The sequence below is a fragment of the Ruditapes philippinarum genome, unplaced genomic scaffold, assembly GCF_026571515.1.
Source record: "Ruditapes philippinarum isolate M1 unplaced genomic scaffold, ASM2657151v2 ctg26_1_1_1_1, whole genome shotgun sequence".
Lineage (NCBI taxonomy): Eukaryota > Metazoa > Mollusca > Bivalvia > Venerida > Veneridae > Ruditapes > Ruditapes philippinarum.
The window spans coordinates 180,213-207,906 of NW_026865626.1; the positions used below are offsets into that span (position 1 = coordinate 180,213).

Genomic DNA, 27,694 nt, shown 5'->3' on the forward strand with positions numbered 1-27,694 from the left:
TCATGTTTTCTAGTATTTTATTTTCATATTTTTTCTGTACATATTCAGTGTAAAATATGTGAACAAAATTTCAAAATTACAAATATAAGAACTTAACAATTATAATTTACAATACTCAAATAGTTTTCAAAACAAACCGTTTGCTAAATATCCATGCTAACTTTAAAACATACTTGAACAATTTAAACAACCTTGCTGTCAAATCATGCAAATATCAAAGAAACATACTGTATTCTATTCTTAGCAACAAAACAAAAAGACAAAGAAAGCTAAGTAAATATTTGTAGCCCAAAAAAAAAATCACAAGACAATTCGACCAGTCTGGGTGTATTTTTTGATATCAATCAATTTTTTATGACTGCAAGAGATATATATTTTCCATCAATAAGCAATATGGTTTGGCCATACTTTTAGAATTACAAAGCAGTGCAAATGATTAACTAATTTGAGATTGGATTCACATAAAAATAAAATGATTGTATGTATCAACTTAAAAAAAAAACCAACATGTAAAATGGTTTTATAACCTAAAGTTACAGCAGTGTTATTAACTCAATTTAACTAGTTGGCAGAGATGCAAAAGTAACTCTCTGGTTCTCCAGAAAATGTGGTTTTTCCCACATTAAATCCCAAGTTATAAAAAATCTTTTACAGTCACAATTTTGTTAAAATGCATCATACATTAAGGTTTTCTGGTGTGGACCATGAAAAATAAGAAAAAAAAAAAGATTTTGCCTTCATGTATTAAGGCTTTACTGACATGGACCATGAAAAATAAAAATTGCAGTCATGCATTTGGGCTTGTTCCCTATTCAAAGACCATGATATGAATTCAACCATTTAAGTGCATGAGTAGATAAAATAAGACCAAAAAGTGGCGACATAGCTGTAGTGGTTACGCAATCAAGGACTTTTTAACGACATTAGTTCAACTCTCGCCAGGCCTAAGCTATTGTTTCCTTGAGCATTACATTTTGGATAACTAATTTTCTAAATATACATGATTATTTAACAAAATTATGAATAAAGAGACATAAAAAGATTAAACATAATGTAAAAAAGACACTTTTTGACATATTCAATTTTTAACTATGTTTATGACTTAAGATGATTTATGATGACCAAATACCGTAAAATCAGAAATTATTTCCAAAGGATTTGAGTTTGCTCAGTTTGTGAATTTGAAGTTATTAAAATATGTTGATGTTTATTAAGTATTTACCATATAAATTAATAACAGAAACGATAGATAAAATAATCAAAAATGATTCCGAAACTTTGTTTTTGCTAAAAGTTGGCCTCGCAAAAATATCTTATTTCACAATAATTGCTTTTTGTTTCATACTAAAAAGTTGCTACATGTACTTCTCAACTTGTCTTTTAAAATTTCAATAAATGCAGATTTTGATGACTTTGATGACAAAATAAAATGCTGATGATAATGGTGATGATGATAATGATGATGATGAAAATGGTGGTGATAATAGTAAAGATAATGGTGAAAAATGGCAAAATTAAAAGCTAAAAAATCAAGGACTAAATCATTTTAACAATCAGCTTGTGCCATCAATTACATATTCTATATCAAATGAATGCAGCCATCAGAATACACAAAATCCCTTTACAACACTCCAAGCCTTTAAAAAAAAAAATTATAGGAAATAAAAAAAAAAATTCAAGCCAAAATGCAGGATTCCTACAGGAATTTTTCACATTTGGTGGTACTGCGAATGTAGCAATAAAATTCTTGTCAGATTACTATTATATAACAATTTAATGTGTCTAGACAACCTTTTCTGCAAACAAAATATAGCAAATAATTTTAAAACATAGGGAAATATATAAGAATATAAGAAGTGTTTCAGTAATATATCAATTTATTTTAATTACAGAAAATATTCATGGCATTTGCCTTATCAATGGCAGTGAAATTTGCCTATATAGAGCCAGTCTGACTTGAGAGTTGTTCAAATAATGTTTGTTTGTGTATTTTGTTTTAGCACTCGATTTAAACACAGTTTTGATAATATCCTTGCTAACAAAATCAAGATAATTATGATGTTTTAACATATACAGTTAAACTATTTTAAAGACCATCTGCAATTAAGGATAACCCTGTAAATAAAGACCACTCTTCAACAACCATTCATTATATAGAAGGGAATAACCTCCAAATAAAGACCATTTGTCTATAAAGGTCATGTTTGGTCTCTCCTTTGGGTGGTCTTTGTTCACAGGATTGACTGTATATGGAAACTGACAACAGATGATCAGTGATGTTCTGTGTCACTTAATAATATAAAATACATATAGATATGATAAATAAAATATCTTCATGGTTTTAACAATAAATACAATTCACAGGCAAAGACAGTGTTCACCATAATATATACATGTATACTCCATAAGTATACAATTATGCAATATGCTAATTCCTTTTTTTTGCAGCTGAAATATTGAAGTATTCATGAACAGTTCCAACTATATCACATACACTGTGTTAAAACTATGGCAGGCCACAGATGTCAAATTTTGTTTTCTTTAGTTGAGAACAACACTAACAATAATTGCCGAATATCCTGAGGGAACTTTCAAGTTTTAAGTGGTCTGTAATGTAATGTTAAATCACCGCCTTGTTTCCAGATAAAATGTTTCACTGTTCTCAGATCCATATTGGGGTTCAAAACCTAGGAAAGAAAGGAAAACAGATGCCACATTTATTTAAATGCATTTTAAGCTTTACAATGAATCAAAATATATACACTTCCAGTGAATATTAGAAAGCCCTCTTGCAAAAAAGTTATTTCCAAAATAAATTCTGCATTTAAAAAGGAGAATTCAAGCATAAACTGCTATCAGATATAATCAATATCCCGTTCAAACAGAGATTTGTTATTTTGCTTTTACTCCCCTATTTTTTAACACATTTGTGGTCACATCTTGGTGGTTAACTGTTTATCCAACAAACTGGTTTTCCTTGATAACTAACCAGTACTTTGAGTATTTAACATTTTCTCTGCAAGTGACCCACTACTGATATCACATGATTTCTGGATTAACAGTGAAGTACAAGACAAACACTCCATGTCCTAGATCAATTTTGCTATAAGTAAAGTTATAGTGATTAAGAATGGAAACCAAAATAGTTTACATCGTGCTGCTTTTATGTGCTACTTATATGACAAATCATGTTACATTAAACACTGCTTTAATTATATAGTAAGAATTTAAGACGCTCTATATCAATTATCAAAACATTATAAAAACATAGGTTTGACATTCCTTCAGAGGAAATTTTAATTCATTTCCGTGGAATAATGCAACTTTAAAATCATAAATATACTCTTTTTATATCTGACTATTCAAAAGAAATCTTATTTTATTTGTCACAGTTCAGAACTGTTCACTATTTAGGGGGGAAGATGTGGAAGCGACTGGATAGCTCAGTCGGTAGAGCCACGGAACAGAATTTCCAGGTTCCCGGAGTTCAAGTCCTGGTCAGGCTGCACATTTTTCTCACCATGATTTTCTCACAAACTGATTTTAACTACACTCTTAACTACAAAAAAAAATCATATACAAGATGTAATTTTCTTACCTGTTCATTGCACAGTAGTTCTACCTTTTCCTCAGCAACGGCTGAGCTGTCCTCTAATTCCTCGCTTTTCTCTTGGTTCCCACCATTAGCTGCCTGGGACCCGGCATCAGATCCTTGACCTAAAACCTTTTCGTACACATGTTCTATAACCTTCCGAACTTGAATCATATCACTGGCTGATAACCTGTCTCTGTAATTAAAGTGTACGATTATTGGTAAACCATCACATCACATACTATATACAGGTTTATTTTTCTATTTTTTTTGTTGGGTTTTACATTGCACCAACACAGTATAGGTTATATGGCGACTTTCCAGCTTTACTGGTGGATTAAGACCTCTGGTGCTCTTTACATGCATTATTTCAGGCACAAGCGGGTACCTGAATAAAACCACCAACATTCAGTTAGCTGGCCGGATAGCTTCCTCTCATGAAAGGGTCAATAGTCCCTGCAGGGATTTGAACCCACAACAATGAGGGGCAAATGGTTTGAGGGTCAACAACCTTAACCACTAGGCCAAAGATGCCCAATATATACATGTTATGGTGTACATGTTTATGATGTAGTTATATAATTTATGTAACTGATATTTGGGAGAATATAGCAAGAATAAGTTGGGTTTATGTCACACCAACACTGTAAAGGTCAATAGGTAACATTTCAGCTTTACAGGTTCAAAGCTTTCAGACGTCCCTTAGTGCATTATTACACTGCAACATGGGTAGGGATCTGACCTGAACAGATTGTTCAATAAGCTAGGTGGAGAGCTTCCTAGCATGAACCAATTCACAGTGGCTTGCGGGATTCATTCCTACAGTGATAAGGGGTAAATAATTCGATGATAGGAGACTTTAACCACTAAGCCACAGAGGCCACTGCCTGCCTAATAACTCACCGTTTTACTAGGCAAGTAAACATTAATCTACATCTGATATTTATCATACATCTTATATTTACATGAAAATGGTATGAATAATTTCTTATGTCTAAAAAGCGCAATTACAAAAACAATAAACATACTTCTTCATGACGATTTTCTGTCCCATACTCTGATGAGGTTGTAGAAAGAATGGAATCTTGTTTGATTTTGGTGAGTTACCCTGGTAACAAAAAAGTAAAAAAACATTATTACATAGTTACTGTATCAAAACAACAAGAGATGTCAGCGCTAAACTATTCTCAGTGCATGTGAAATAAGAGCCTGGATAATGTAGAATTTTCTAAGATCAATAAGGGCCATAATTCTGTCAAATTTAGTATGAGAGTTATGGGCATTAAAAAGTAACCTCTAATTGTGCTCACAAAAAAGTGTGTGAAGTTTCAACTCATTCCCTTCACCAGTTTTGGAGATAACAACTTGTACTCAAAAACTTAATCCAAGTATGTCGCTGATGCCATGAGTAAAATAGCGCTCCATATTCTTCGAATAGTCATCATAATAAGCATCTTCAGTATTTTATTTAATCAACATAAAAAAACACAAATCTTTAAGAATTTTTATATTTCAATGAACATGGTATACTTTAGGTAGTAAAAATCCTGTTTGGAGGTATACTTATTTTTTATAATAATTATATATTGCGATTGTTAATTTCAAAGTCTTTAATCAACAAATGAAAAATCATCTTACATGTACAAGAACATCTACCACCCATTGAGGAACTGTTTCATTTAATAACATTTGTTCTGTCTCCCCACCTGCATCTCGACACAGTAATCTGAATAAAGTTTTGCCACGCCCAACCTCACTGTAATCCAAAATAGTATCATAAAAACATACACAAATAGAAACCTTTCAACTCTCAGAGTGGTTCAAATAGCTTTCAATCAAGCTTATATAAATACAGTCAAACATGTTAACAAAGGCCACCTAAATGACTAACATGAACTTCACAGACAAGTGGTTATTTGGGTGTACTTTATCTCAACAAACTGTTGTTGAAAAATGGTCTTTATTCACAGACTGATCTGTAATACAGGTAACACTGTATGCATAAATAGATAGAGCATCTTTGAGGTAAAATCAATACGCCAAACATCTGTTTATTTCTCCCTATGTCTTATGTAAGCTGAGGAAGAAGACACTTCTACCTCAAATTGTTGATATGCACTTCTTTACCAGAATTGAAAACATACATTTTTAGTCAATCCGAAGTAAAAAATTTCAACCTATGCTCCATTAATCATATCTTTCCTTTTTTTTTTTCAGTCAAAGCCACGGCTTTCTATATATTTTATTTGAAGAGATATAAGCGATGAAAGATGACATGTCTATAAAATTTTAATTACTTTATCAACAGCATTATAATTTTTACTATTACAATAAAACTACTTCACTTACCTAAATATAACAGGAGTGTGACCCGGTACCCGGAAATAATTTCCTAACGGTGATTGCACTTCGTTTTCATTTCCATTTATATTTTCTGAAAATAAATGTTATTTTACATCCAGAAAGCTGCTATATAATGAATGCTATACAGGAGAGGGTAATACTTGTACAGAGTATATTTATTTTTTTAATTTCTCTAGCCGCAAACTATCAAATACATGTACCTAGAAGAAATCTAAATATTTATAAATTATTTAGCAATTGTGATTTAAGTGACATCTATCAATGCCTCCATAAAAAATAAAAACAAGATCTGTCTCAATAGCATACTTCACTTTTTGCAGTGCTAGAAAACATAATTAACTAAGGAAAAGTAGAAAAGGGGGAGTAATACTGCAAAAAGCTTGGCAGACTTATAGCTGATGAAAGTGACAAAAATATATAAACTAGGGCAAATAATCAGAAAAGGGGCGAATTATTTAGTATTATTTGTCTATCCAATATCATACATGTATAACTCATTAGACATAAAGATTTACAACAGTTTCGTACCATTTCCTCACAATGTAAAATTAATACAACTCCAATGCAGCTATTTTTTTTCTATATATTGTATCCATGTATAAAATATTGATGATGTTATAGGCTTCCTTACCTTGATTTTCAAATATGTGTGTCTTTGGCCAATTATCTAACAAGGCTTGTAACAGCTGCTGTCCAATATTTACTGGCATAAATACAGGAAAAAAATATTACTATGCATAATGACACTGCTAATTATTGTCAGCAGTAATTTTATATTACTTCAGAAATTAAGTATTGAATCCTTTACCAGCAGGAACCAATTGACGAGCATTTGCAACCAATCTAGTGCCAGGCACATTTTTTATCCAAAAGATACATGCAAATTTATATGTAAAAAGTTTTATATCCAAAATATTTCCAGCTGATACTTTACAAACTTAACATGGGAGTATCAACTTTGCATACCACTGATGATGCTGGCAAAACATGAATACATAGTAGCAATTAAGTTTGTTTCTGATGTATTCAATGTCTTGGATGGACAAATTATCTGTAGCTTTAAGTCTGTGTATTCTAGTGATGATAATAACAGACTGATGCAACTAGTTAAAAGCCAGGTCAGCTTGCATATACATGTAGTCTCAACATAATCCAAACAAATGGTTGCTTAAAAATTTTCTTTCCATCTTTTATAAGCAGAAAAAGACTTCAGATTCATCTGCATTATTTCAGGTACAAAAGAGCACCCAAGTAGAACCACCAACATTCAGTAAGCTAGTTGGAGGTCAGTGGTCACCGATAAAATGTAAAGACCCAGGTTATATTTAAACTCATAAAAGGGTTATGTGGTTTCAACTTTGAAGTCAATGACATTAACCACTTTGCCGTGGACACCCCTCTCATACCCTTATCAAAGACTTAGGAGCTCCAAAACAAAACTTCAACAGACCTGGAGGAAGCAGCAAGAGTTGGTTAAAAAAAATCTGCAAAAAAATTCTTACATTTAGTATCCGGAACATCAGATGGTAAATTTACACCCAATTCCTTTGCTGAAATCCAGGCTGAGAAACAATCGGTCTCGTCTAAATGTATAGTCAACATCTGAAATATATAAGTTTATAATACTTATCTCATTAAAATGTACTGGTACATTATCTCATTTCAAATTTAATTTTATATACATATACTGAATCACAATGAATGTAATGGTATAACAATATATCTCAATGAAAATTCACTGGTTTACATTGAAAATTGCTGGCACATAAGCTAATGTTAAAGACTCATTATGCCTCAGAAATGCTTTTTTTTTATTTTCCATAAGCTTTTTTTTTTTGGTGTACTATTAAGAGTTGCCAAATGTTAATTATTGGTCATTTCCCTGAACCATTATCTGATTTTGTTGTTTTTTGACAACTAGTACAGTTCTAGTGATTTAATTATTTGTATGGAAGTCAAAGTACTATTTTGTTTACGTTTGCTACTCTTTTGACAAATAATTTCCCAGCGCTTCTTTCTTCGTGTGATAAGCATCTAACATGCCTAAAACAATTATTTGAATATCAATCTACAGAACAAAATATTTTTTCGTTTCAAAGGAATAATGTGTCTTTAAAACATATAATGATAATCTTTTCATGATAAATCTGATAAGTGATACAGACCATTTATAAGAATGCCATTTCCAATACAATAATTGAATTCATATGTAATTTTTTTAAACTTAAGTGTGGATCATATGTTGCACATTTTAGATATTTTATAACTAAAAGACTTACCCCAGTTTTAAGATCCACTGAAAACCAATTAGGTACATACACCATTTTAAATCGGTTTTTAATTTCTTCTTCTAAATCAACTTTTCCAAGATCTTCAACTTTTCGGGCCTAAATAAACCAAATGTAAAATATAATATTCTCAATATATTCAAATTTTAAAAGAAAAATGGAATCTCCTCTGTTCTCAGAATCAAAATTATATCAGATAGCTTATATTAGAGGTGGGTTTTTTGTTGGTCTTTATGTTGAACAGACTTTGTTCAGGATCTTATGTGAATTTCCAGCTTAACTATTTAAGGCACAAGCAGGCGCCTGAATAGAAATTAAAATTTCCTAAACTGCCTGGATAGCTTCCTAATATGAAAGAAGTTCTGGACAGGATTCAAACCCACAGCAGTTATCTGAACAATGCAAGTCAGTTACTGTAACCACTCACCGTTGAAGTCTCCTTTATATGAGTTTATACTAGCATATAAGTAATTCACTTGCATACAGTTCACATGACCAATGTTCCAGATACAGAGCCAAAGAAATTTTTTTTTTCTGACAGGAAGGAACTTCTAGCTTTTCCATCTTAATGAAAGGCGGTGAGGTGCAAGTTGTTCAAAATCAAACACAAACAAGATTGCATTTGAGAAAAATGCTATGCCACCGCATTAATACAACACTAAATAGTAGTGTAGGAACAGATTTTTATTGTTTCTTTACAATTTTGAAGATTGTCATAAAGCATAGATCCCTGACCTATCTTATTCTTATTATCAGATAAGTGGTTAAATCTAATGTTATCTCAATAAAAGATCAGAGTAGGAATATATCAATGCACTCGAGTCTAGTGAATTTGGTGGTGAAGGTCATATTTCACACAGCCTAAATTTCATGACTACATCAAAAGGACAACACAGTAAGACACTTTGTCAAAATCTAGGTCAGCTGAAATCAAAGTTCACTTTACATCTTTATCTGTGCACAGGGTTCAAATTTCATAGCTGTACATCAAAGGACAAGAAAGTAGGTCACATCAACAAAATCTAGGTCACCTGATATCAAAGTTCAATTTTACAACTAAAACTGTGCACATGGTCAAAATTTCATTGCTGTACATCAAAGGACAAGAAAGTAGGTCACTGTCCCCTTGGGCAAGGCAAAATGTTGGACCCAAGGGTTTAATTCAAAACAATCTTGATACAGGTCCACCAAACAACATTTCAAGTCAAATATCTAAGCTGTAGCTTTCTCCCATTCAGAAAACATTTGTTTTATTTTCTGTTTTTACTATGTGTACATAATGAGAATCACTGCCCCCGGGCAGGGCCAATTTTGACACCAGGGGAAAAATTTGAACAACTTTAGTAGAGGACCTATAGATGATATTATATAGCAAACATCAAAAATCTATCCCTTGTTCCTTCAGACAAAAATATTTTTTATTTTTTTACTATGTGTACATAGTGAAAATCAATGACCCCTGGGGGTGGGGCCAATTTTGACCCCAGGGCTATAATTTGTACAATCTCGCTAGAGGTTCACTACATAATGTTTCATGTAAAATATCTTAACTCTAGTCTTTGTAAATTTAAAGAAGATGATTTTTTAAGTTTTTACTTTATACATATAAGGAAAAACTATGGCCCCCGGGGCGGGGCTAATTTTGACACTAGAGGCAAAATTTGAACAACTTTGGTAGAGTTCCTATAGATGATATCATTTAACAAATATTAAAGCTCTAAGCCTTGTACCTTCAGACAATAAGATTTTTTACTATATATATATTTAAAATCAATGACACCTGGGGCGGGGCAATTTTGACACCAGGGCTATAATTCAACAACAATCTTGCTAGAAGTTCACTTCACAATGTTTCATGCAAAATATCTAACCTCTAGCATTTGTCAATTGCTAGAAGAAATTTTTTAAAAGTTTTTACTATAAGTTTTTGCTATATACATATAAGGAAAACCAATGACCCCCCGGGCGGGGCCGATTTTGACCCCAGAGCTATAATTTGAATAATCTTGGTAAGGGTCTACCAGACAATGCCTTATGCAAAATATCTAAGCTCTAGGCCTTTTGGGTCTTTACAAGAAGTATTTTAAGTTTTTACTATATGTACATATAGTGAAAATCAATGACACTCGGGACGGGGCCGATTTTGACCCCAGGGCTATAATTTGAACAATCTTGGTAAGGGTCTACCAGACAATGCCTTATGCAAAATATCTAAGCTCTAGTCCTTTTGGGTCTTTACAAGAAGGTATTTTAAGTTTTTACTATATGTACATATAGTGAAAATCAATGACCCCCGGGGCAGGGGCAATTTTGACCTTAGGGCTATAATTTGAACAATCTTGGTAGAGGTCTACCAGACAATGCCTTATGCAAAATATCTAAGCTCTAGGCCTTTTGGGTCTTTACAAGAAGATTTTTTAAATTTATTCTTTTAATTCCTTTTGGTTGCCATGGCAACCAGATTTCTGCATGGAATGAAATTCTTTGAACAACTTTGGAACCCCTTCACCCAAGGATCAATCCTGCCAAGTTTGGTTGAAATTGGACTAGTGGTTTTTCACAAGAAGATTTTTTAAGTTCACTATATAATCTATATAACACACACACACACAAACAAACAAACACACGCACACACACACACACACACACACACACACACACGGGTGAAACGCTATATGCCACCGCATTGCAGATGCTGCGGTGGCATAAAAACCGCTGATTAAAAAGTCAACAAAACTTACACTTAAAACATCCCATAGCGCTACATTTTCTTCTGTATCTTTGGTTAAAATATGTCGCTTGTCATTCAAAACGTAATACTGTCGTATACTTGAACCACCTGAAACATTATCACCTTGTTTATACATTCATCAACATTGTTAACATAATCAAAAAGATAATTTACACATATTCATTTACATATATTTCAAATGATCAAAGACTGTTTATGCATTCATCGAGATATTCTAAATAATCATATTAAATCAACATACTTAACTTAATCTCCAAGATTTAATTATACACATATATTCTTAACATTTTTTTCTTTATAATTGTAAGCCATATTCAGCCATAAACCATGCTTTGGCTCAGAGGGTAGGTTCGGGGTCAAGGACTAAGTAGTATAATAAGTAGTATAATGCCAATCTCCTTTGGACAATGCATTACCCCTTGTCAAAATTCTGTGATCTAATCTGGTAAAATCCTAAATCACCTCCAGTCTACGTATATTATATAGATCATATTCATCAACGCAACTTAATCACATGTTGAAATGATGCCGATAATTATTTGCTACAAAATTTCTTTTTATCAAACTGACGTTAGTATTGACAACAAGAAAACTGCTAGGCCTCAAAAGCACCTTCATGTATTCTTTACAGGCATGAGCAGTCAAGTTGAGCAGAACTGCCTACCATCTACAAGGTAACTAGATAGCCACTCGACATGAATGAATCCAAAACGGTGAAAAGTGCAACATGGGATTCTCACCAACAGCAGTTAGGGGCAAGTTGATATTAGATACTTATCTTAACCAGTCAGCACTGGATGCCCAAAAATCAAGATAAACAACATGTCACAATTGTACACAATTATGTAGTCGGTACATTTTTCAAAGAAATATTAACAATACATTATAAAAGTGTAAAAACAAACCTTTTATTGTAAATTCTGGTTGTGAACACACTGGTGGTAATGAGACATTATCTAACGTAGACATCAACTGTTTATTTACATTCTTTAAAGTCTGAAATATTACAACAAAGAAAAATCATATTTTCATATTTAATTTTTTACTAATTTCCAACATCTTAGAATGTTCTAAAAAATATTGTAAGAGGCAGTGTATTGCTTATGTACTGTAATGGTCAAATGGGATGATTTTAGTAATTTAAATAAACTTAATTTCTTAATTAAGATCTGACAGAATATGTGATACATGAAAGGCTAATAATTTATTTGAAATTATAGTACTTTGATCTGGAACTTTTCCTCAGTATAAAATTAAGCTGAATCAGATTTTATTAAGTAGTAAAACTGTACAATAGTGATGAATAGTTTCTGTAGTAACAATTATTTTTCAAGGTATCTTACATAATTTTTGATACTGGAACTTGTGGTAGAAACCCATAGGGACTGTGGTTCATTATTGGTTAACTCCAACTGAAAATAAAGTAAAAGTAAAAATAATACACTGGTTCTTAGATAAAGAATGCTGTGTAAGTGGGGACACACAGACAAACAAACAGTGTGACTTTAATATGCCGCCCTTTTGGGGGCATAAAACAGTTGTTCAAAAATAGCATTCCATTGCCATGTCCCTTGACAGGTTTATTTGTTTTCAACTGCCTTTATTTGTTTGTTTTATTGTGTTTTACGTCACACTGACACTTGTTTTATTGTGTTTTACATCACACTGACACAGTATGGGTCATATGGCAACGTTCCAGTTTTACTGGTGGTGAAGGACCTCTGGTGCCCTATCCTGCATTATTTCAGGCACGAACGGGTACCCGAGTTGAACCACCGTAGTTCAGTAAGCTAGCAGGATAGCTTCCTCACATGAAATAATTCAAAGTCCCTGTCGGGATCCGGGAACCCACAGCAGTGAGGGGCAAGCGGTTATCAACGAGATTAACACTCGGCCACGGATGCCCCTTTCAACTGCCTTTAACAGGCTTCTTAAATTTATCTAAGCAACTTGAAGACCATTTTGAACAAAGCATGATGATCTTCAATGTATCAATTCCCGCTTTTTTTTCTCTCTCAATAAATCATAACTCATCTCAATTTAAACAAATTTTCCATGTAAATCAAAAGTAGCCATAAATAAAATATTCTTGACCTTGTACACAAAGTCTTTACCGTACATAAACTATCATAAAAACATAAACCATACAGCTACAAAGTACCTTTAAAACTGGTTCTTTTTCTTCACAAACTAAACATCTATAATCGTTATTTCTAACATCAGTTGCCCAGACCCTTTTGTCTCTACCCGCAGAATAAACCATTGAAAAACTATCGTTTGCCTGAAAAACAATGTTGTTGATTTGTTAATATGAATATTTAAGATAATAAGTATTTTCCCTGTTTGATTTACTGTTGCCACATAAATTTAAAAGAAACAACAACATGTTAATTAATTATAATGATGGACACTAAAAAAGGTTAATCTACTGCTCCACAATAAGCATTTTTTTATGTATGACTTAGTGACCATCATCGTCGGATACCCACAGCCGAACCATAAACATTTATCAGCCGTGGGATTTTTTGCCGATATTCAGTCGATTAGAGGTGTGTCAAAGGCAGCTATTTCATTGGCTGCCTCACGATTTCATGAGGCGATTAAAACCAATGAAAACGCACGTTCTGTACGACGTTCGGTATTACAGACACTATTGTGACAACCATAGACGACGTGAAAAGTTGAACATCGAAAAATTAAACGATTTCCAGCAAGAAAGCACAGATAATTTACTTTTACAGCGTGATGTTTTCCTTTCTGGGGCCAGTTTCTCAAAGCTCTGTTAAATTTAACCGTCCGTTAAATCCACTAACAGACGGTTAAATTTAACCTTTGTGTTAAATTTTGTTGCTCAAAATTAACGCTCACTTTAACTGCCACTTTAACAGCTGAATCTGTCTGTTAATTTAATCGAGGTTTGAACCTCTGTTAAAATTTAACAGAGGGATCATAAAGATGATATATGTATATGTGAAATGTATTTTTATGCGTTGGCAGTCGTATTTTAAATGAAACATATGCAAATTATCAAAATAGATATAATGAAAAACAAATCTAAATTCCTTATAGGTCTAGTTCCTTTTGCTGCAATCGAGATTTCTTCTTTTACATGACATTGTTTAAGTTTTTTTCACTTTAGAGAGATCTACCATAAATTATTTGTTGTTAAAAGTTTGAGTATAAGTAACACCTATGTATGTTTTCTCCGTTCAATGTATGAGCTACCTTTCCTTTTTTTCTCTTCTTTTATTTCCCTTGTGAGTTTGTTTGTATGTACATGAGTATATATTACTGTAAAAGTGTGAGGTTTTGTTGCATTGAGTATTTATCAAAACTTCACACTTTTACAATAATATATAGATAGATAGTTTATTCATATAAGACGTGTACAAAATGCACATGGTCACAAAATACATACATTCAAATATAATTAAACATCACGTAATCATCAAAGTTAACATTATTTAGTAGCAAATATATACACATGTACATAATACACACACATACAATGTACCCATGACAAGGGAAATAAAGTTAAAAAAAATATTTGTTTTTGTTCAGCTTTAAAACACATAATGATACATAAATGAATACAGTAAGGGTTTTTCAATTTTAAGTGTCTATCAAAACATTTTTGTGTGGATGTTATTCTTGTAACCACATTGCATTACAATTTTCTTACTAGTGTTAATGGGCTTTCTGACATAGATCTATCGTAAAATAAAATCAATCCAAGCAAAATTCTAATGACAATTGGTTATGACTATTTTTAAATCTCATTCTTCATACATATTTTATTTTTGCTTCTGACACTGATCTCTCAGAATTTAAATTACATTATATTTCCTTAATCAACTCACATGTCAAATGATCACAGGTCAAAGTTCAATGTTAATTATTGTAAAAGAGGTTATGCTGACGTCATTTTGGGTTATTTACGTCATGTCTGAACATCATATGGGTCTAAGCATCCCATTTTTATGCATAATGCACGAATAATGTAAACTGTGTCAGAATTTGAGTTTAACACATCAAAATTTCCATTAACCAATTCCTCAAGAAGAAGTTTTTGTTAATATTGAAATTTGTCGCTCTTATCTTTTAAACATGATTATTTTTAGACAAGATATTTGACTCAGACGCCATTTTGCAAACTACAGAATGAGGAATTATGGGATAGAATGAACCTGTTAACAGCTGGTTAAAATTTAACAGGGGTGTTAATTAACACTCCTGTTAAAAAGTTTTGAGCAACAAGTTTTTAACAGGCTGTTAAGTAACAGTCGGTTAGCTATTTTAACAGACTGTTAATTTAACAGGCAGTTAAATTTAACAGAGCTTTGAGAAACTGGCCCCAGATTGATATCTGCTTGCAGAAGAACTTATTTGGCGATAGTTTTTGCCATTGATTTTAGCAAGACACGTTTAACAGTTTTAACCGTGGGCGCTGCCATTTTGTTTCTTATTGTTTTTTACCTCCGCTGTTGAAGAATATAAATTTGTTAAACGCGATGTCATTGGTAGATATTTTACGCACCTGTTGCTGTATATCGACGCAAATCGATTCATTTTACCCACGGTTGATTGCATGTCATGTAACATGTTTATCAATCGTGGGTATCCGACGATGAGTGACCATAACCTTTTTGATCCAAGGGTAGATACCAACACATCAAATATATAAGATATCAGTTAATAAATTAAAGTTTATGATACACCACTATTTTCAGAAATTGTTATAATGCATAATCAAGCTACATTTTACCACAATTGTAGCAACACTCCTCTCTCTTCTTTAAATGATTCAGTCAAGTTTTAAATGGTTTTACAGACAAAATTTCTTGCATGTGATACCATGCATGTCTAATGTCCCAAGAGGCATTGGGTAGATAGATACATACTACACACACATCATAAAGATTTTTTACTGATTTTCAAATAAGCTAAAAATTTTTAGACCAGTTTACCGACAAAATTTTTACCTGGGTCCTTACAATCTCCTGAGCAGTGAATCTCCCCCTTATCAGTAACAGAGATCTCTGACACCACAAAACATTTTAATCAATATTTTGACATTTTATATTTCTTAGCTTTTGAATTTATTTTCAATTATCTAGTGCACTTTTGATAATTCTTGATTTAACTATAACAAACATAGGTTAAAAAAGTAAAAATAAAACAGAAAGAGAAATATTGAACGTTAGATTTTCTATGTAACGGTCGATATTAACATTTGAAATTTCTTCATGTGACTTTCATCATAATGTGACGTCTGCGAAGTCAGTGATTACAAATCTGCAAACGAAGGAATCACTGTGAGGATTTGGGGTTCTTAGACTGGTAAACAGACAAAAGTTTCTAAACTTGTTTAAAGTTTAAATTATCTGGCATACTTTAGCAATAAAATTTTAAGAACATTTTTTTACCCTGTAATGCCCATACACCCTCATCATGAACCCCGGAAATGTGGCACACACATCTCTGTTGTCCTAGTGACCATAATCTTATCATACCATCAGAACTTCCTGATAAACACTAAAACATAAAATATATTGTCTACATATGCAACACTTGTCTGTAGGAAAATTTCTTCAAATAAGCAAAAGTCTTGATGCAATAAAGAAAAAAAATGCAATCTTTTACTATACATTTGTTTGCAATTTTAGTTTAAGCAATGTTGCTCAAATCATTTGTTACATACTTTAGTACTAAGAAAATAGAGAATGTGAGTCCAAGAAACGTAAAACTGTCTCTGTATGCCCAAGTGGTAAATATTTTTCTGCATCAAAACATCAAACTGGTGATAAATGTCCAATAAACAATGCTCAGACCAACATTATTTTGATTCTAATAAGAAGGGGTTAAAAAGCTTTTCACACATCTCCTACCTGTGTTCCATCTCTATTTAAGAACAAGAGCTTTGACGTTGTCAGTGTGACCTTTAAGTTTCATAAGCTTTAAACATGTCCGAGGGTCCCAGACACGTAAAACTTTCTCTGTTGAGCGGAAACTATCACAGTACCAGCTGGGTTCATTGCCAGGCTGTATATTGAATCTTTGTTCCCATTTAAACTTGATGCTGTAATGAAAGAAATGCATTACAATAGATAACAAGCCTTATATTTATTAGTGATGAAGTATCACCAAAATTGATTCACGAACATCAACATCATGTAAATGGGTATATAAACATGAATAATCAACAACCCTTAATTCAATGAAATTACAAAATGTTGCATTCTGATTTTTTTTTTGCAAATAAATGTAGAATTTTGAACTTTTAGATCTTTATTCAAAATGACAACATTCAATTTTTTTATCTTGCTTGATTTTCACCTAAAACATGACTTTTAACCACCCCTCTTTGCATCATGCATGATTGTGTATATAATTTATAATAAGACAATTACATACTTGTTACTGTGTTATTGGAGGCAGTTAGGGCAGTTAATGTGTTAACATCCCATAAAAAATATAGATCTGTCCAGCCCTGCCGAGGCAACCTGTTCTTTATCTTTAGCATATGCCAGAGCTTTAACATAATCCTGAAAAATATGAAAAGAAATAATAATCCTGAATAACACATTTCTCCCAAGTAAATAAGTATAACCTGTTTCAAGGGGAGAAGTGGCCTACTGGTTAAAATGTTTAATACCGTGGATTCAAGCCCTACTGGGGTCTTGACCTTGTATCCAGTACTGGTGAGTTTCAAGACGCAAAGTTGTTCAATTAAGCTACAAGTTTTCTGCAAAGTTCAGTTTAAAGGAAATTGTTTTTAAACATGAACCCCTTTTTAAAATAAAACATTTTATATATTATTTTTTTTTTTGGGTTTTTGGAGTGAATAATTATGGGGATAATTACCTGCCAAGAAAAAAATATCCCCGGGGCCGTCAGGTGGGTGATATAAAATTTTGCAGGTAATATATCCACATATTATCCAAAACCAAAAATAATAATTTTTTTACCCTTCCCCGCCAATTTAAGAAAATTTTTAAAACAAACTTTGCACTTTTAAAAAAAACGTCAAAATAAGTTTCCCCTTTAGGTACCCTTCACCAAAACATACGACATAAATACATACTATTTTTTTCGAACCTAACAAAGTAAACAAGAAAAAGAGTATCTTTTGAACCCTTTTTTGGAATTTAATACAACTTTCACACGGTCATTTTAATTTTTTTTTAATACTATGAAATTATATTTTTATCATTTTGGTAAATATTTATCTTTGATTTTTAAAAAAAGGGCTTGAAAATCGGAAATTTTACATTGCGTAAAATCAAACCGTACGCGCATCGCTACAGCGCATGTTGTTTACAACGTGGGGTACCCAACGGGGAAATTTAGTGTGTATATTACCCATCTGGCTTGGTAATATCAATTTCTTTTGGGTGATTGATATCCAATCAAAAAGGCGGAAAAGATCTGGAAGGGTAATAAATGATTATATGATCAGATGATCTAAATCATACTTCTATTTCTTTTTTTTTCCTTCAGAACATCTTATACACAAAAGTCATGTGTCTTAGAAATATCAATAAGTTCCAACAAAATTATCAAAGGAATTTTCTTAAAATACAGGAAAAAATAATATACATTGTAATAATCATGGAGGGGGATGGGACCCAATTTTGGCTCCAAAAATTGTAAAATAAGGGCCCTGAGTTATGTTTTTTTCGTTTACAAAAATAAAATAACATTATCCAAGGAAGAAATATTAGGGGCACTCTCTCAGTTATTATCAGTATTATTACCCCTCACTATTTTTGTAATGTAAGCCAATGGGGGTTATTCTTATTGTTAATTCAAGTGTACCATGTGACTAAAAAATTTTGTACAGTTTTATAGGTAACCTTCCTTACCTATAGAAAAAGTGTCTGTATGAAGGATTACTACAGGTAATAAAATAAATTACACAGAGGTTTGGAAGTTACAGTAAAAATATCATCCTTCATAAAATACTGTTACCCTTGGCAAATGACTCAGTTAAAAGTATTTTTCTCAGATGATATTTTTACTGTTTCTCAAAAAAGTATATCATATTTTACTGATTGCACTGGAGTAACTTATAGATGTAGAAGTCTTAATTATGATAACTGTACCTTATGAGTTCTAAGTGTTGACATACAGAATCCTTTGTGGGCATTCCAAACTTTGACAGTTGTGTCAGATGATGCTGATATCACTGTAACACACAAAAGAAATATACATATTAAATTAACATTATAAATTACAATGTTATTAATATCATTTTGGCATGTTATGTGACATTGCATCATTTTTGTCATGTTATATGGCTTGAGGGGGCAATGTTATATGGCATAACATCATTATTATTTTTTTTTGGCATGTAATATGGCTTTACATTGGTGTTGCATGTTATATGGCATTTCATCTTCCTTTTTTAAGGGGGTGTGTTATATGGCATTACATCATTTTGGCATGTTATATGGCATTAGATTTGTATACAAATGATTGTTTGCATATATGTAAGTGTAATATTGCAAACAACTGTTTATATATGGCAATAAAACCTATAAAGAATCTTAAAAGGAATTTATATAATACAGCAAACTTCCGTTATTAAGGGAAAAAAAAAGGAATTACATCATAAAATGACAAATAAATTGGATAATAACACAAATGGATTGCAAAATAAATATTAAAATGACTGGTCTGATTAGCCCCGTAAAGTATGTTGACACCAAGAACTTGTAAAATACATAGATCAATTACCAAACATATTATGCAACAAAGGGTTAGGTTGTTTGTTCACTGAGATTAAGTTTTATTATGTCAACACTACTCTGTAGAGACACCACAAAAATCAAAGGGCTAAGATCTCTTCCCAATTAAGAGAGAAAAACCCCTGCTGAAAAGACTAAAATATTGCTAAAAATAACATCAATGTATAACATCAGCTTTCCAAATTGAGAACAAATAAAAACAAGAGCTGTCGGTAGGACAGCACGCTCGACTATTCTAAGTGCTTGATAGTAAAAGAGCCTTGATAATGTTAATTTTTTTAAGATCACAAAAGGTCTAATTTTTTTTAATAAATTCATGTTATAGGCCTTAGAGAGAGTCTAATTATACAGTATTGGCTTGACTATTCGGAAGGTAATGTCACAAGGTTGTTTTATTGAGTATAATAATACTAATTACCTATGAATACATAAATTTGACAGAAAAGGTACGAAGGCTTCTAATTAAGATGTTTTATCAAGTAAATCACTGCTTTATTATTTTGAATGCATAAAAAAAGGCACAAACCCTTCAGTAGTAATTGAGATAACAGCTTACAAGCAAAACTTTACCATGAATTTCTAAGTTGAAAAAGGGGAGAAAAATCAGCCTAAATGCAAGATAGAATTATGGATCTTTGTCAGTGACCTACAATTATGACCCTAAATGCATATGTGAAGTTTTAAATAAATATCTGTAATAGTTATTGAGATATGTAAAACTTGCATGTAAACATTAACCAAGAGACTAAGTAGAAAAGGGGATATGAATCAGCCTTAATGCAAGATAGAGTTATGGAACTTGGTCAGTGACATACAATTATGACCCTCCAATTATGACCCTTAGTGCATGTGTAAAGTTTCAAGTAAATATCTTTGATAACCTTTAACCTTAAAACAAAATTTCTAAGTTTCAAAGGGGCAAATAATTCTTCAAATTTTGCAGGCAGAGTTATGCAATTTTGCAAACTGATGTACATTGTTACTATAAAAAAGTATTTTAAATTTAAATTGAATATCTCAAGCAATAATTGAGATATTTGACTTTACAAAAAAACTTTAACCAAAATTACAAAGTTCCAAAGGGGCATAATTCTGTCAATATTGTAGGCAGAGTTATCCAACTTGTCAATCTGATGTACCTTGTTACTATAAATAAGTATTGTAAGTTTCAATTGAATATCTCAAGCAATAATTGAGATATTTGACTTTACAAAAAACTTTAACCAAAATTTCTAAGTTAAAAAGGGGCATAATTCTGTCAATATTGTAGGCAGAGTTATCCAACTTGTCAATCTGATGTACCTTGTTACTATAAATAAGTATTGTAAGTTTCAATTGAATATCTCAAGTAATTATTGTGATATTTGACTTTACAAAAAACTTTAACCAAAATTTCTAAGTTAAAAAGGGGCATAATTCTGTCAATATTGTAGGCAGAGTTATCCAACTTGTCAATCTGATGTACCTTGTTACTATAAATAAGTATTGTAAGTTTCAATTGAATATCTCAAGTAATGATTGAGATATTTGACTTTACAAAAAACTTTAACCAACGCAGACGCCGACGCTGACGCCGACGCCGACGCCGACGCCGGGGCGACTACAATAGCTCTCATATTCTTCGAATAGTCGAGCTAATAAAAAATATTTAGATTACTATACTTACATGTTCTTCCCCCACAGCACAATACAATGTCATTTACCCAGTCTGTATGATGCTCCATTGATAAAACATACGGATCCTAGAATAATAATACACAAGTTGCCTTCATTAACAATTCAATTAACAACTAATTTAAAGCTCATCTATTTCCACAACAATGTTCAACATATATATGTATATGTATATGCTTAGGTTATGGAAATCTGATGTAAAATGAATGTAATGTCTCATGAAACGAAACATTTACATTGCAATTTTGCAAAATTTACAAGGCTAGTTTGCAATACATGTATAATTTCAAAGTATTATTTTGTTGTTATATTAAATGAAAAAGTGCTCAAAGACTTTTTAAACCTAAAACCCATGAAAAAGATATACACATCATTCATTTATAATGTATTCAAATTTTGAATATAAGCGTCCCCATGTTTATTTTGAAAATAAACATATCTAATCTCAAATGTTAAAATTACTAAATAAAGAATCTAATAATAATACACAATTTTACATTTATAATTAATTTCATGACCATTTAAATCACAGGTAGACTTAGCTGGAATAAAAAATGTGTATCAACTGATTCCATTATTGCGAACATTTACCTTGCTTGTTGCTTTTGTATTCCATATCCTAATAATAGAATCCCTGCCGGCTGAATAAAGTCTGTTAAGCATAGGGTCATACTGGAGTGCATTAACACCTGACCTGTGATGCCGCTCTATCTCATCACGGATCACAAACGACACCTGTAAGACAAAAGCATATCATTAAAGGGACTTCACTAACATTTACCAAAACAAACGGACTGAAAATATACATCAGTGTTCGAAATTAGCAGTAGTCCTATAACCCCTGACCAGGGGCGTAGCTAGGCCGATATTGATATTACGCACGCTCAGGCGGGGGGTTAAGGGGGCCTTTGGCGGCCCCCTTGCAGGTCCAGGGCAGAGCCCTGGTAGGGGTCCAGGGGGCGAAGCCCCCGGAAGCTCCTTGATTTTCACCATTTAGAGATGTTAAAATTATGCATTTTCATGCCCATTTGAGGTCCATAAAATTACAAATTTTAGTCAGAAGGAATGTAATTTTATCATTAATAACTTTTTTTATTACATGCTTTTCGGTGGTTTATAGAAATATATCAGTGATATAAAACTGGTAAATTCACTGTTTGAAACAGTGAAATTACCAATTTGATAATTTCACTGTTTTGAATTTAAGCCCCTTACGTTGTTGCAGTGAAATACCAGCGTGCACAGTACTGGGTACCAATTTAATGAAGTGACGTCGTAAATGACGTCACGTTGTATTATTATTTTGCGCGCTTTTCTTTCAGTATTAGGTTAAATGTCTTTTTAAAACGTTTCTTTGCATGTAATAAAAAGAAAATTTGTTTAGTTTAGTGTAAGATTGAAATATATTTCACCTAATGAACACCAAAAGTTCATATTTCACTCGTGAAATATTCCTTCTGGTGCTCACTCGGTGAAATATATTCCGATCTTACACTGAACTAAACAAATATCCTCTATATGTTATGCTATGACTTGTGTTAATGTGCGACGTGATTTAGAGAAGGTCTTAAATATAATTGCTAGATCGTATAATAATATTTCAAGGTAATGATCAACGTTATATAAGGAAATAAATTGTATAAACAGACGTAAACAAATGACGTGTGCGATTTCTAGTGAAATAAAAGTGATAAACGGCGATTATTCCGTACAAATTTATCTACAACGTCAGCCTAGATTACTGCAAAAGTCCTAAGCCAGAAAGGTGGTCATCGTTGAACGCAAAAAAGTCTTTAGCCTTTTCATTCTGAATGAAATCAGCACACCTCCAGATTCATGCTAATTTTCATTAAATTTGAAAATGTATTTAACGGTATAATATTGTAAAGTTACCAAGAGAATGCAATTTGGACATTATCAATGCCACTTTCAACCTATGTAAATTACTATGAAGAGGTCAAAATGTGCAAAGATAGCACTTACTGCGTTAGTAACGCAGAAGAAATAATGTTATAGTTATACATACTGAAAAATTCTGTCATTAATAGCACATAACATGTAATTTTTTACTAGAATTTTTAATCTTTATACCTTTCCTAAAATCGTAACTACACTTTTCTCAGGTTTGATTTTATCGAAATATTTTTGCTCATCTTGAGGCGTGTAGCTTTAAAACTTGATCTCGATCATGTTTCTCCTTTTTAAAGAAATAATTTTATATTCATTTTAGAGACATAATGTGCCCCTTTTCTCGACAGAAAAAAACGTGGTTATACCTAGCGAGGTCGTGTGATTTATCTATGATTATATTAAATTATTTTTGTATGGATATCTTTATAATGACGTTGACAATGTTCAACAAATATTTATTTAAGGTATTTAAATGTGTTTTAACGTGAAGAGATATACAAATGCAAAAGTTTAAACGAACACATAAATGAACAATGAAACTCTATAAAGTTTATCTGTTCCTGAGAACATTAGCTATATGCTCCATGGGCGCCGCATCAGTGGCCTCGTCGGCGATACAGCCAAAAAATGGAGTGGCGTTGCAGGTCGATCTCCACAATTGTTTTGCTGTTAATCTCGCCACATACAGAAATTAACTCGTTCTGTTTGTCGGGCGAAGTGTATTTCGAGTGAGCATTACCGTGATCAAGGTGGCCCTTATGCTTTACATAGTTATGTAATAGAAAGAGCACCGAAACACGAGGCTATCTGATTTGTACGAGGGGGCGTAGCCCCAGAGTACTAATCAGATTGCCGAGTGTTTTGGTGTTCTTTCTCTTTTGTATCATAGTCAAACATAAAAGCACGTTCCCTGTTGTCACAATATGAAACCCCGGCAAAAATGAACCAATGAACGAACATCTGAATATGACATTTCTGTCGCTTTTCCTTTCTCTGGCGTCACAATATGTAAACCCCAGCAAAAATGAGCCAATCAATGGGCATGCTCTTCAGTGCGGGTAACTAATACCCGCACTCCAGTTAACGCACTGTGCATGTATATGTATACGATTTAACCCTGACACATTTTCAACAGAAAGGTCCACAAACTATGATACAATTATGGATTAATACTCTTTACGTTATATATTTTTACTGGAACTTATTACCTAAATACTTCGAAGATCTATATTTATATTAGAATCAATGATATAATTATCTAGCTAGATCTATATAAATTTTGGAACCATGCCTCAAAACACTCCAACACCACCCACGACTATACCCTTTAGTTTTCTCACCGTTTTTAGTATATTTGAATTTTCGTTTTCCTGGATCAATGTTACGCACGTGCATAGGTGCGTAACGCTAGCTACGCCCCTGCTGACTACTAAATTTCTCCTCGGGCTAACAACTTTTCACAGTAACAAGCCCGACCGAGTCGAGTAAATTTGCGGGTGGTCGAGTGAAAATTCCAAGCTGGTAGCCCGTCTGGTCGAGGGCATTTTTCGTATCCAAATTAAGAAAATGTTGGAAATATGCAGAGCTCCAGATAGCAATGTTTTGGCTTTATGAAAATACAATATATTTCTGCTGAATTGGATGGAAAACTAAAAATACTATTGTCAACACTGCTGTAAGTTGAAAACGAAAGTAGCAAGAAGTGACATCGAGTACAAAGGGAAGGTAACTCTTGGGAGTTTCTGAAATGAAATTATTGATAAAGTTATATTTGGAGTAATCACTGTAGGACTTAACCTAATATTCAATTTGTTTAGACATATATTATAATGTTTTTGCTACAAAATAAAGAAAAATGTTGTACTTTCTGCCACTTTAGTTATTGGAAAACATATTTCTCCCTTGCCATTTGCAGTTTTGTACTCAATTTTTTCGTACCAAGTTTACAGTTACGGACAATTTCCTCAAAGACTAATACTTTTGTATAAAAGTTTAAAATCTATTATATTTATTTTTCTTTATTTTAATTTCAATTATAAATAATCAAAACCAAAGAACAGACACTAAAATGTAGAAACAGAGTATGAATGAAGCCTCATGCTGACATGATAGCTGATTGTTAAAGAATGTGACACATTTAAACAACAAAAAAAATGTAAACTCTTCTTTTTAAATAATGAAAGGAAGAAAAGTTGATTTGGTGATATGTTTAATGGTATATAAAACATATAGAAAGTGTTATTTCTGTACAAAATGTATGCAAAAAAACACCATTTTGATTCGGGCTAGTTAAAATTTGTTCGGGCTAGTGAAATTTGTAAGCTGCTAGCCCGACTGGGCTAGTGCTGAAAAAAAATTAAGGCGAAGACTGTATTTACACAAATTGGGTTGAGAATAGAACAGCAGCTATGTGACCTTGGTGTTTTAAAGCATATCACAATAAAACATAATGCAAACTGTATTTGATGGCACAGTGACAAGTCACAATGGCACTAGTAAAGGTTACATGGCTACTCTTCAGATGAAATAGATGAGTTAGGCTCTTTTAAGTATTTCATTTTTTTTTTATGTGTCATATCACAATTTATAAAAAGGTACACTGAAGACCTTAAGCTAGACTAGCCTAAGCTTAAGGTCTTCAGCGTACCAGTTTATATACTGTGACATGACGTGAACGCTGAAGACAACCCAGTAGGGAAAGTCCACCAATAATCGTGCTTGGAATCTGACTCGTATTCATTCATCGAACATATCATGAAGTAAAGTGAAGCATACCTTGATAAAACTATATATAATCTGTTGATAAGCCAAGGATGGACAAATAAAAATCTTATTACAAACATAAACTACCTAATAGTTTCCGACAGGTAAAAATTTCAGCACTTGGCCGCCATATTGCCAAAATGTTTGACCACGTGATTAAGAGATTGACCTTTACAAACCCATGTGCTTCCAATATTTTTATTAATTACTTTTTTTTAAGATATTGAAAAGGTGTAACTTTTGTATTCAATAAAATCATATTTAAGTACTAAAAAATTTATGAAAATAAATAAAAACATTATCTTGAATAAAAATATCGAAATCATGTCAGCAATAAGGCCCCCACGGTTACACGTTTAAACGGATTCGTTTCGATTTTCATTCGTAAACGTTTCTGATATTTTTTACCGTTTAATCGAAATGACCATATTGTCTTACAAAATTTCTTAATCATTGCATGTAATCATGGATTATATCAATTCTAGTGGTTTATTCCATAGTAAAAAATGGAAAATGAGTGTGTGTAACCCTCCACACAGCATTACCGCGCAAAATTGCTCGTGACATAATACATTTTTTGGAAAAAAATTGGGATACAATGCAGAAAATGTGTGCTGTCTCAATCGTGATGAGCCCTAGACATTCTATATTTGTACATGCATTAAAAATAGAAAGTCATCATTTGGCGACATATATACATGGTGTATATAGTACTTAGAGGTACCACCGTTTAAACGGTATCGGTTCGGTTCTTAGGAATCGTGTAAACGTTTACAAAAAATTGTAAACGTGAGAGCCTTAGTCAGCAAAGATGTTCTAAATATAGTACACGACTCTATTCTAATCGGTTCCCGCGAATGACGTCATACAAGGTCTCACGTGGCACCTTAATGTCATGGCCGACTGTAGTCTGCATAATTGAATCAATGTTTTATAGTTAAATAGGCAATTTTAATGACGGTATTAATATCTTGATACTTTAATTGGTATAGAACGATATTAAAACAATTGTTTTATCTTAAAATGCACAAGAATTGATAGGGTCAACTAGACTAGCCTATATCGTGCGGTCAGCTTTGAAAACTTCTAGTCCTAATTTCATATATTTGGGACATTGAAGAACAAGAATACAATAACTTACTTCCTAGGAGTATGGGAGTATCTAAATGACAATCTAGTAAGCATAAATCATAATCAATCGTAAGAAAATAATTCATAATTTATTTGTAAGAAAATAATCTTTATTTTCATAATTTTGTGATTTGCACACTAAATTTTGTAACTTTCAACGGCAATTTCTTCTTTTTCTAAGCCAGACACGTGTATATTTCATTTGCTATCTACAGATTAGACTCCAATTGTTAAAGTTACGCGTTTATTGATGGTCTTCTCATTGCATTATACCTGAACTTTCTTTTTTGCCATTCCCCAAGTCCCAGTTGAACTTCGCTGCTGTGAGGCCATTTGCGTATTATTGCATGACGTCATTATTTTATGTGTTGTAAGATAAGATATATACGAATTAAAACATAATCGCTTTCATCACAAGATAAAATGAGTCTGTAATGGAAGATCTGAACTACAATGAATAATTACGTAT

At 32.4% G+C, this 27,694-nt stretch overlaps 1 pseudogene; it reads right to left on the reverse strand.

Annotated features, from left to right (window-relative positions):
* On the reverse strand, positions 1 to 27,582 carry LOC132729796 (WD repeat-containing protein 48-like; annotated as a pseudogene).
* Positions 27,583 to 27,694: the final 112 nt, after the last annotated feature.